The sequence below is a fragment of the Balaenoptera ricei genome, chromosome 18 (assembly GCF_028023285.1).
Source record: "Balaenoptera ricei isolate mBalRic1 chromosome 18, mBalRic1.hap2, whole genome shotgun sequence".
In the NCBI taxonomy this organism is placed as follows: Eukaryota; Metazoa; Chordata; class Mammalia; order Artiodactyla; family Balaenopteridae; genus Balaenoptera; species Balaenoptera ricei.
This window is the reverse complement of record NC_082656.1, coordinates 73,733,390-73,745,460: the sequence shown is the minus strand read 5'-3', so window position 1 is coordinate 73,745,460 and position 12,071 is coordinate 73,733,390. Positions and strand designations below refer to the sequence as shown.

The window sequence follows — 12,071 nt, the reverse complement described above, 5'->3', positions numbered from 1 at the left end:
CTGGCTCTGCCACGTACTGGCTGGGTGATTTGGAACTTTTTAATTTAAAACATGCGGGATAATGATCGTGTCTACCTGATAGGGTTTTGGGGAGGCTCGAATGGGAAAACGCACGAAAATTCCTTTGCATGGTACTTAGCATTTAGTAAATGCTCAAGCGTAAACTCTGAGGAAGAGAATACGGTAACTTCAGTCGAGCCAGGACCACGGGAGAGGAGCAGCTGCTGAGAGATGTATGGAGTGGGGTCATGACCTCGCCTGGGCTGCCTGAGTAGGGTTGGGAGAACTGTTCAGAGGAGCAGACTTTCGAGTGGAGATGTGAGACGTGGAAAACACGTCTTTTAATCAAAAGTGCCTTCCTTTGTGGCGGAATGAGGAGGGCAAGGTGACAGCAGAGAAAGGGCCCAGGCGAGGGCTTGGCGACTGGAGGAAGCAGGTTTGACTTTGTCTTAGTTTCCTGGTGCTGCCAGAGCAAGTGCCACCAACTCCACGGCCTGAAACCACCCAGATTGATTGTCCTGTTCTTCAGACCAGGAGTCCAGCTGGGTGTCACTGGGCTGAAATCAGCGGCTGTGTCCCCTCCTGGAGGCTCTAGAGGAGAATGTGTTTTCTCGACTCTGCATCTCCCACTTGAGGGGGAGCACCGCTGCGTCCCTCGGACACCCCCTCCCGCCCCAGGCCCCGCCCGCTCACAGGTCCCCGCACCCAGCCAGGAGAGCGGCTGGGTAGTTTTGGTGATGTAACTGCTCTATATGGTTACAGGAATCAATCAACTTTAAAACTCATAGAATTATACAACAAAAAAGGTCATTTTACTTTATATAAATTCAAATAATAATAATAATAAAGAATGAAACCATGAGAGCATGCAACTATTGTAAAACACTGAGTTAAAAATAGAAGGTAGACATAAGAGCATTCTGAATTAAGCTAAGATGGCACAATCCACTATTATTATTAAAAGAGACTTCAGCAAGATACAAACCAAAGACAATGAAAGAGCTTTGTTTTGATCTTGCTTTGAAAAAATCAGCCGCACAGGCTATTTTAGACAACTGGGGAAATACGAATACAGCATATTAGGGATTTTTTGTTCATTGTTAGGTAGGATTGTAGTTATTTAAAAACCTAAACTTTTGGGCTTCCCTGGTGGTGCAGTGGTTAAGAATCCACCTGCCAATGCAGGGAACACAGGTTCAAGCCCTTGTCCGGGAAGATCCCACATGCCACAGAGCAACTAAGCCCGTGCGCCACAACTACTGTGCACCACAACTACTGAGCCTGTGCTCTAGAGCCCGCGAGCCACAACTACTGAAACCTGCGCTCCCTAGAGCCCATGCTCTGCAACAAGAGAAGCCACCGCAATGAGAAGCCCACGCACCACAATGAAGAGTAGCTTCCACTTGCCGTAACTAGAGAAAGCCCGCGCGCAGCAACGAAGACCCAATGCAGCCAAAAATTAATAATAAATAAATAAATAAATTTATTTTGAAAAACAGAAATAAAAACTAAACTTTTAAGTAAAATTCAGTACCAAAATATTTAGGGGTGAAATGACATAGTTTTAGGTATTTGCTTCAGAATTCTCCAAAAGCAAGCAAACGAACAAAAACTCAAAAAACAAAGAAAGGAGGGCAAATGGAACAGGTATGGCAAAGCCAGGATGGTGCATGGATCCTGATGCTGTGTGAGTACACAAGGGCTTACTGTGCTCTGCTTTTGAGAAGGGCTGGAAATGTTTATAATGACAAGAAAAAAAACCCCAGTGACTTATTCTTTATAAATGCTCCCAAGAATGCCATCTAACTGTTCTTTATTCATTTAGAAGAGGTACTAATTTCCCCTCACAGCTTTTATTAGGCTTTTATAATCTGCATCTAACTTTACAGAAAATCAAATCAAGGGAGAAAGAGTAATTCAAAGCAGTTGTGATTCTTCTCAAAAATAAGGGCTAAAAGAATGCTTTTCAAAACTCATTTAATGCTCATAAATTATTAAGACCATCATGAGATGTAGAAATATTAATAATTTTCATTAATTTGTCTGCTGTATCCTCCTAAGTGCAGATGACAATGGCAGGAAGGGGTAATTAATGCTCAAATATTTTAAATAAATTGAATAAGTTACTGAATTAAATTTATTTTATATATCTTATAAATATTTTTGGTTTTCTGGTGATGTTCTACATTTAAATATGTTAAATATTCTATATTGGAAAATAAGTAAATTAAAACCAGATTATTTTATATAGATAAGGTCTTTCTTGAATCTCACCAGTTGACACATCATAGTTGGCAGAGGATTACAGAATAGTGTCTGGGTACATGATCCATTTTGCGGTGATCCGTTGTATCACTGCGTACATACGTATCTTGTGCGTGTCTCCTTCCTGTTTTACCGTTAGTGTCGTAATTGCTCTTCCCGTCAGTTTTGTGCTGGCTTACATTGATGGGTGAATAGTTAATGACATGAGAGCAAATGGACATAAGCAGAGAGTAATTTCTTTGAATGCCTTTTAGCTGTGGTGAACACTGTTGTAGTTTAAAAATGGACTGCTTCCATATGTCTGAGGCAGTAGAAAAAGCTTGCGTTTCAATCCCTTTTTCCTTATTAAAGCATGTCGAGCTCAAGGAAGAAAACCATTTGAAATTTGTGAAATAAAGCTCATACATCTCCCTTTGGATGATTTAGGGACCATGGTCACTGGTCACTCTTGCTTGAAAGCGTGGAGTTGACTCCTGGACTAATTACCAGTATGTCCCTGCTGTTGTCGTCACCTCACTGCTAGCATTAGGTGAAACTGTGAGGTCTCAGCGTGGACAAGGCCATTGCTGAGGGAGGGCCTGTCTTTAAATTCAAGTCTCACCCATTAGCTGCTGTGGTTTGAGCTTCCAGTGGGTAGTATTATCGTTTAAAAAGAGTGGACATTACTGTCATCTAATTGGAAGAATGGTGTCCATATAGGTTTTGCTTTGTGACTAGAACCTCTCTGCTTTTGCTCCTGAAAAGTTGCTGAAGGGTTAGACCTATTGACAGACCTTCCCTTGTGACACAGGGCATCAGAAAGAAAAGCCGAGCCTGACAGAGGAAGGGAGATTGAGGACAGGTGGCCGGGTGGGCTTGAGGTTGCTGTGGTCTAAAGCCTTGGAGGCCAAATACTAGGAAAATTCGGTTCAAAATGTAAACAAAAGGCATGGGTTTCTGTGGTTAAGTCATTTTTGGTTTAAAACTAGCATATGGGGACTTCCCTGGTGGCACAGTGGTTAAGAATCCGCCTGCCAATGCAGGTGACGCGAGTTTGATCCCTGGTCCGGGAAGATCCCACATGCCGCGGAGCAACTAAGCCCGTGCGCCACAACTATGGACCCCGTGCGCCGCAACTACTGAAGCCCGTGTGCCGCAACTACTGAAGCCCGTGTGCCTAGAGCCCGTGCTCCGCAACAAGAGAAGCCACGGCAATGAGAAGCCTGTGCACTGTAACGAAGAGTAGCCCCTGCTCCCCACAACTAGAGAAAGCCCGCGCACAGCAACGAAGACCCAACGTAGCCAAAAAAAAAACAAAACACTAATATGAATTGACCCTTACATCAATTAGGATTGGAATAAGTCAAAAATACTGAAGGATTAGTAAGGATGTTGCCTCCATTGGACCCAAGTCTTTGTTTTAAGAGTTGTTACAGATGTTCTTTAAATTTGATGCTTGTTGACATTCATTAAGTCTTAGGTATATTTTTTTTGGAGGAGGGTTGGAGGAAGGCATAATGGAAATGTATCGGGGCTTTAAGTCCAGGGTTTGGAACAGCAGGCTAATACACCTGCTGCCCCCTGGTGGCAGCGTATTAAATAGTGCAGTTCAGAGGTGAGGAATTCTGGAGGGCTAAAGTCCACTGTATTGATAGAAGTGGATTGTAGAGGGAGCCAGGAGATGGTTTCTCTTTCCAGCTCTTCTCATAATTTCTACCTGTAGTTATGATCTTAGGCAAATAATTTAGTTCGGTTAAAGTCTAGATTTCACTTCATTCTACTTTAAAATGTAATTTCTAAAATTTCTTCCTATTTTAACATCTTAAAATTCTCCAATAGTAATGGCAAATAATATGTAGTGAAAGATATCAAGCTCCACTTTTTCCTTTACCAGCTGAATTTTAAAAAATCCGAGATATTTATTTAAGAAAGCAGACTCCAGAGCAACTCCTCAAACTTAATACGGATTTGGCTCTGGACCGCAGGCTGCACGGATCTATCTGCAGCACGGTCCATAATGAATCAGCATGATGACCCTGCGTTATTATGAGCGCCTACAAGGTGCATCATTTAAAACTTAATTTTCTTATATTTAATAGTGGTTAAAAAACCCATAAAATTTACCATCATTTTCAGTGTACAGTTCAGTAGTGTTAAGTGTAGTCACATTGTTGTACAACAGATCTCCAGAACTATTTCATCCTGCAAAACTGCAACTCTGTACCCACTAAACGACAACTCCCCATTCCTTTCTCTCTGCAGCCCTCGGCAACCATCATTCTTCTTTGTCTCTGTGTATTTGATGACTCTGGGTACCTGGTATAAGTGGAATCACACAGTATGTCTTTTTGTGATTCACTTATTTCACTTAGTATAATGTCCTCAAGGTTCATCCATGTTGTAGCATGTGCCAGGAGTCCTTTCCTTTTTAAGGCTGAATATCAAACGTAGAGACCACATTTTGTTTATTTGTTCATCTGTTGATGGACACTTGGGTGGCTTCCACCTCTTAGCTATTATAATATTATTATAATTATTTTTATAATTATATATTACTAATGCAGAGAGGGTTTATTTATACAATTTCTTTTCTGTGTATAAAAGGTCAAACTTCATTATAAAGAACACCATTCAACCGCGCTAGATAACTAGGATATGGCTTTTTGTATGGATAAGTTAAAAAGGAACTAACGTCTGTTGGACACAAGCTCTGTGCCAGGCACTTATATATCTGTGATACATTCTAGTGTTTAGTCCTTATAATAATTCTGTAATTTACCCTGTCTCAGAAGGGGACCAGTACTTACTAAAATCACCACGTGCCAGAATTTTGATATACATTACCTCATATAATCCTCATACGTCAGTCCTTGAGGTGGGCATTATTATCCCCTTTTTTAAAAAATATTTATTTATTTATTTGGTTGCACTGGGTCTTAGTTCCAGCAGGTGGGCTCCTTAGTTGCGGCTTGTGGGCTCCTTAATTGCGGCATGCAAGCTCTTAGTTGCAGCATGCATGTGGGATCTAGTTCCCTGACCAGGGATTGAACACGGACCCCCTGCATTGGGAGCGCAGAGTCTTATGCACCGCACCACGAGGGAAGTCCCTATCCCCATTTTTTAGGTGATGTTAACTGAGGTTCAGAGGGATGAACCACCTTGAACAAGGTTACACCACTAAAGGCAGCAGGGTTTCACCTGACTTGGAAATGAAACACGTCCAGTTCAAAAGCATGTGTCCTTCAGCCTACACCCTGCTCTCCCGCTGCCCGGAGTAACACCTACACCTGTGATCCGAAGGGTGTGGGAACAGTATCAAGAAATTACACTGCTGTCCTAATTTATAAGTAGAGAAACTTCTGTAGTGTCTTCCCATTAAATAAACAGCCCTTTGGGTTTTCTTTGCAGAGATTCAGGTGAATCTGAATCTGAAACACAACCAGCCTGGCCTCCCGGCTGATTTTGTAGTCTCCCTAGGACTTCCAAAAGAGTGGCTCTCATGTCCAGTGCCCCCATTCCTGAGGTTATTTTTCTCTTTCTCTCTTTGGCTTGGTGGGGAGCCGGGACCGTTTTCGCTGCTCTGAGCTGCCACCTCTCTTGAATGCCGTGGTGTTTGGGGCTGGAGCTTTGATCTGCTCCCTGCATGGTGTTTTCACACAGGGAGGGGGTCCTCGACTGTCCTTGTAGATGGTGGTTTTCTTGGGGACTCAGCAAACTCTTGGAGAGGCCCAGTGCAGCATTTCCTCACGTAGGGGAATACACAGATACAGATGCGTAAGTGAACAACTGGCAAGTTTGATGGTAAATGAGATTTTTACATAGTTTCAAAGTATCTCCTTATGAAATTTTCATCAACTCGTGTCACGCGGGGCTTGGGGGAGAATAACTTCACCGTGAAGCTGGGAGTGGCCTGGCAGTCACCACTTTCTCTGGGTGACCGGAGTGAACGTCATCAGTGATGGGACAGATTGGAGTCATGTGCCATCCAGTAGGCAGTGAGAAGAACACAGCATCATTTCCAGAAGATTCCCGCTGAAGATGGGTGACCTGAATCTAACCATGAGGCAAAGCCGGAAAAAAAACAAGTTGAGGAACAGAAACAGATGGCCTGAAATCATTAAAAGCATGAAAATCAAAGTCAAAGAAAGACTGAAGGATTGTTTCAGTTTGGAGGAGATTGAAGGACAAGACGAGGAATGCAGTTGGGATTCTGCACGGGGTCCTTCGCTATAAAGAACATCATTGGACAAGCGACAGAACTTGAAAGGGGTCTGAGAGAAGGTGGTCAAGTGCCTGTGCTGATGTCCTGCTGTTGAGGGCTGTGGCGTGGGTGTATGAGGGGGTCCTGGTGGGAAACGGACATGAACACGTGGCGGGAGGGGCATCAGGTTGGCAGCTCTCTGAGCAAACGTCTCCTGGATGCCCGCCCCTTCCCTTGTCCGAGGGCTGAAGGCTGAGTGTCTGGGCCTCCTAGAAGATGGGGAGACAGACCTGGGTGGCCCTGCGACGAAGGCAAAGGGGCTGTCTGTTCTGGGGTCAGTTCTGCCCCCAAGGGAGGGTGTTTGAGGTGACCTGGCAACGTTGCAGGCCGAGTGGGATTTTGCACCTTGAGGCCTGAGGAGTGGCCTGAGGCAGTGGCAGCCTCGTGAGCAGAGGGGGGCCCAGGTCGCACCCCCAGGGCAGTGTGAGGCCCGGCCTGGATGAGGCGGGGAGAGACGGGTCTGGACGGTGAGCCAGCACGAAGAGCCTTGGGCTTGACCCTTTGGATGTGTTACCTGTAGCTGCGGAACAAATCACCCCAGCATCAGTGGCTGCAAACAACAGACACCCTCCCACGGCTGGGGGCTGAGACTCTGAGAGCCGCCTCACTGGGTGCCTCTGGCCCGGGCTGGTGGAGCTGGGGTCTCCGGGGGCTAAATTGGGGGCATCTGAGCTCGCTCACGTGACAGCCAGCAGGCCTTGGGTCCTCTCCGTCTGTCTTGGGAGACTCTAGCTCCCCTCCACGTGGCAACGCTTCTGCGTACTTCTGCTAATTTGACCTTGTTGCGGAGCCTGTGAGGCAGGCAAGATGGGAGTTTGCTCCCAGTGAGGCTGAGTGAGGCCACCCAGGGGCTGCCCTGGACCCAGTCCCTTTGAAGCCCACTGCCGTACACGGCCTGGAAGACGCCCCAGGCAGCAAGGCTCCGGTTCCGCTGTCCTCTCAGCACAGGGAGCCTCTGGAGGGTGGGTGGTTCCGCTGCCTTCTCAGCGCAGGGAGGGTGATCTTTTGAGCAGAACTAATAATTTTTTATTTGTTGTTTATGTCATTCAAAATAACTCTACTACCTGTGGCCTGAATGTTTGTGTCCCCCCAAGGTTCATATGTTGAAATCCTAACCTCCAGTGTGATGGTTATTTGGATCTTGGGCCTTAAGGAGGTGATTATGTCATGAGGTTGGAGCCCTTATGTATGGGATTAGTGCCCTTATAAAGGGACCCCAGAGAGCTCCCTGGCCCCTTCTGCCAGGTTGAGGACACAGTGAGAAGATGCCCTCTGTGAACCAGAAGGTGGGCCCTCACTGAACACTGAATCTGCTGGTGCCTTCTTCTCAGACTTCTCAGCCTCCAGAACTGTGAGAAATAAATGTTTGTGGTTTATAAGTCATTCCGTTGATGGTAATTTTGTTATAGCAGCCCGAGCAGACTAAGACAAACTCCATTTGTTGGGTGCCTGCACGTGGAAGGCTCCGTGCTGGGTGCTTTCCTGTGCTGTCTCGGGGTGCCACCCTTCTCCGTGAAGTACGGCTGAGCGATTGGGCAGAGAAGGAGATGACAGAGGCCCAGAGGTTCTGTCATCTGCCAGCGTCGCTGCCCAGGCCTGTCTGATCCCGAAGCCAGTCACCCCCTGGCACCGCTTCTGCCACCTGGGGCCCCAGGTGGAGGTGTGAAGAGCATCCCCGGGCAGCACCGTGGCCGAGTTCTTCTAAGTAAGGGGATGTTGACACACAGATTTGCTTTTCTTTTGACAATAGCAAAAGAGGACCACATGGAGAATGTTTGGCCTGCACTGTGCACGTTTCAAAATCACATTGTTCGGGTGTTCGTATCACCAGGAAAGAGAGGCCTCGTGTCTCAGAAGAGCCCTCAGTGGCAAGACAGGCTCTAAACTGGGTCAGAAATGGGAGCAATGAGGCAAGAGGTGGGTCTTACCTCTTAATAACAATCAGGAATAAGCAGCTCACTGGGGCAGTTTGTAACTAATAGGGAACTTTTGCGTGTATGAGAAAATGAAAACCAGTAAAACAGAGTTCACGGAAGTTTAGATAATTAATGGTGAGTTCAAGGAAGTTTAGATAAACAATGGCGAGTTAATAAGAGAAATGTAACTTGAAATACTGAAACTGAGAGATTAAAGTGTCCCGGGAATATTGACGTTTAATGAGACAGGTGAGTATAGCCAAGGGCTCACCAATGAGTGTGGAGTCGAAAGTCAGGGAGGAAAGAGAGGACTGTTTCTTGGGACTGGGTAGATGAGACCATGCGTGACTGATGGGGTCTGGGGGCGTGTGCTTGGGATGAAATGACCCCCACGCTGCCGAGCCCTGGAGGAGATGGGGAAGGGGTGCAGCCTGGGCCGTGGAGATATTCTGGATATCAAAGATTTCTCCACATACACATCAGTCTTGCTAGATCACATTTCCTGGTTCTTTAGAAAATAACTTGGTTGTACTTTAGGACACTCAGTCCCAGGACCACACTTAAACATAAACAGAAAACTTGGACAGGAGTCTAGCAAAACAAAGATCTATTATGTGAAATGGAAATGCCTATAACAAACAGAACCAAAAACACAGGCAAGCCAAAGGGATCTAACGGGGTCAAGTGATGCTGGCAGGTGAGGTGGATGTGAGTCTTTAACTGGGAGGGTCATCTGGGGAGAACAGTAGGGACAGGCGATGGTCAGCAGGACTTGCAGGTTCTTGCTTGATGTCCTGGGGACATTTTCTTCCTGAGGGCCTGACTGAGGAAGGGGTTTTCACCCAGCTGGGAAGTGCGATGCCACACAGGCTGGAACTTGACTCCAGGGTGATTCACATTGTCTCTGGAAATGGACTTCAGTGAAGCTCCCCTGGGTAGAAGCTAAAAGAGAAAAGGCTTCTCAGCCATCTTCATTCAAATTGGAGCAGAGAGGAATGAGTGAGTCACTTTGGCAAAGAAAAGGCCTAAAGTTTATGGAGTGCGAACGTTTTACAAGAAGCAAGTAAAATCATGGTGGATAAAAGGACTTTGTTCAAATGCTGATGTTTGATAGGCCTTTTAAAAAAATAGATAGGCTTTATTGATTTGCGTGTGATAAAATATGCCCATTTAATATTTCAAGTTTAATGAATTTTTAAAAATTTCAATGAGTGTTTATAAATGTACATACTCATGGAATCACCACCATAATCAGATACGGAACATTTCCATCCACCCAGAAAGTACCTCATGCCCCTTTGCGTCAGTTTTCTCTCCCCTCTGCCCAGCCCCCAGCAGGTGCAGCTCTGTTTTCTGTCGCTGTGATTTGCTTTTTCCAGAATGTCATTGGAATCATATGGCATGTGGTCTTATGTGTCTGGCTTCTTTCACTCAGCATATGCGTTTAAGATTTATGCATATTATTATATCTACATCCCTCAATTTGTCTATGGATTCTCAAGTTTATGGACATTTGGGTTGTTTCTAACTATCGCCTATTGTGAATAGAACTGCTATAAACATTCAGGTATAGGTCTTTATGTGAATATATGAAATCATTTGTGGCAGGTGTATTCCCAGGAGTGAGATTGCTAGGTTATATGGTAAATATATGTTTAACTTTTAAGATTGTCTTCTAAAGCTGCTGCACCATTTTGCATTCCCAGAAGCCATGTTATAAGAGTTTCAGTTACCCTACATCCTTGCCGCCAACACTTGATATTAGCAGTATTTTCAATTCTGCCCATTCTAGTAGGTGCATGATGGTATACTTTGTGGTTTTTATTTTCATTTCCCTAATGATGATGTTGAGCATCGTTTCGGGTGCTTACTTGAGATTCATGTATTGTTGGTAAAGTGTCTGTTTAAATCTTTTGCCCATTTTTAATTGGGTTGTTTTGCTTCTTCCTGAGTTTTAGGAGTTCTTTGTATATTCTGGATACAAGTCATTTATCAGATATGTAGTATTTGTTTTGCAGATAGTTTCTCCCAGTCTGTGTTTACCTTTTCATGTAATCATGGGTACCTTTTGAGAGCAGACGTTTCTGATTTTGATGAAGTCCACCTTATCCATGTGTTCTTTTTATTTACTTTTTGTTTCCTAATAAAAGGTTTTTCTTCTAGAATTTTAGCTCTTGCAATTGGATACATTTTGAGTTTATTTAAGTATATTTATATGGTGTGAGATAAGAGTTGTAGTTCTTTTTTTTTTTTTGTATATGGGTATCCTATTTTTCATCACCATTTGTTTCAAAGACTGTCCATTCACCTTGAATTACTTTGGCACTTTTATCAGAAACAATTGGCCATACAAGTGTGGGTCTACCTCTGGACTCTATTCTGTTCCATTGATTTATTTTTACCAGTTATTTTTATTGAGATATAAATCACATACCATAAAATTCACCATATCAAAGTGTACAATTCATTGGTTTTTAGTATGTTCACAAGATTGTGCAACCACCAGCACTACCTAATTGTACATTTTCATCACCCCCAAAAGAATATTTCGTTGATTTTTTTCCAGCTTTGTTGAGATAGAATTGACATATAACATTTTATAAGTTTAAGGTATAATGTGTTGATCTGATACACTTATATATTGCAATATGACTACCATCTTAGTGTCAGCTAACACGTTTATCGTGTCACTTAATTACATTTCTTTTTTGTGGTGACATTTAAGATCTACTCTCTCAACAACTTTCAAGTATATAATACAGTGTTGTTAACTATATTCACAATGCTGTGTGTTACATCTCCAGAACTTATTTGTCTTCCAACTGGACATTTATATCCTTTGACCAACATCTCCCCATTTCTCCCAACCCCCCAGCCCCTGGTAACCACCATTCTACTCACTGTTTCTACAAGGTTGGCTTTTTAAAATTCCACATATAAGTGAGATCATACAGTATTTGTCTTTTCTCTGTCTTATTTCACTTAGCATAACGTCCTTAAGGTCCATGCATGTTGTTGCAAATGGCAGGATTTCTTCTTTCTCATGGCTGAATAATATTACACACACACACACACACACACACACACACACACACACAACCTTCTTTATCTGTTCATCTGTTGACAGACACTTAGGTTGTTTCCATATCTTGGCTGTTGTGAAAAATGCTGCAATGAACATGGGAGTGCAGGTATTTCTTCACTATCCTGTCTTCACTTCCTTTGCATATTTACCCAGAAGTGGAATTACTGGATCATATGGTAGTTCTATTTTTGACTTTTTGAGGAGGCTCCGTATTGTTTTCCATAGTGGCTGCACCAATGTACATTCCTACCAACAGTGCACAAGGGTTCCCTTCTCTCCACATCCTCACTTGTTATCTCTTCTTGATGACAGCCAATCTAACAGGTGTGAGGTGATATCTCATTATGGTTTTGATTTGCATTTCCCTGATGATTAGTGATGTTGAGCACCTTTTCGTGTACCTGTTGGCCATCTGTATGCCTTTGGAAAAATGTCTATTCAGTTCCTCTGCCCATTTAAAAATTGGATTTTTGTTGTTGTTGAGTTGTATACGTTCTTTATATATTTTGAATATTAATCCCTTATCAGATATATAGTTTGCAAATATTTTCTCCCCTTCCATAGG

At 43.7% G+C, this 12,071-nt stretch overlaps 1 protein-coding gene across 4 annotated transcripts in view; it reads left to right on the top strand.

The window, feature by feature from the left end:
• GGACT (gamma-glutamylamine cyclotransferase) overlaps positions 1 to 12,071 on the top strand; it is a 47,292-nt gene that overhangs the window by 6,460 nt on the left and 28,761 nt on the right. The window lies entirely within an intron of this gene.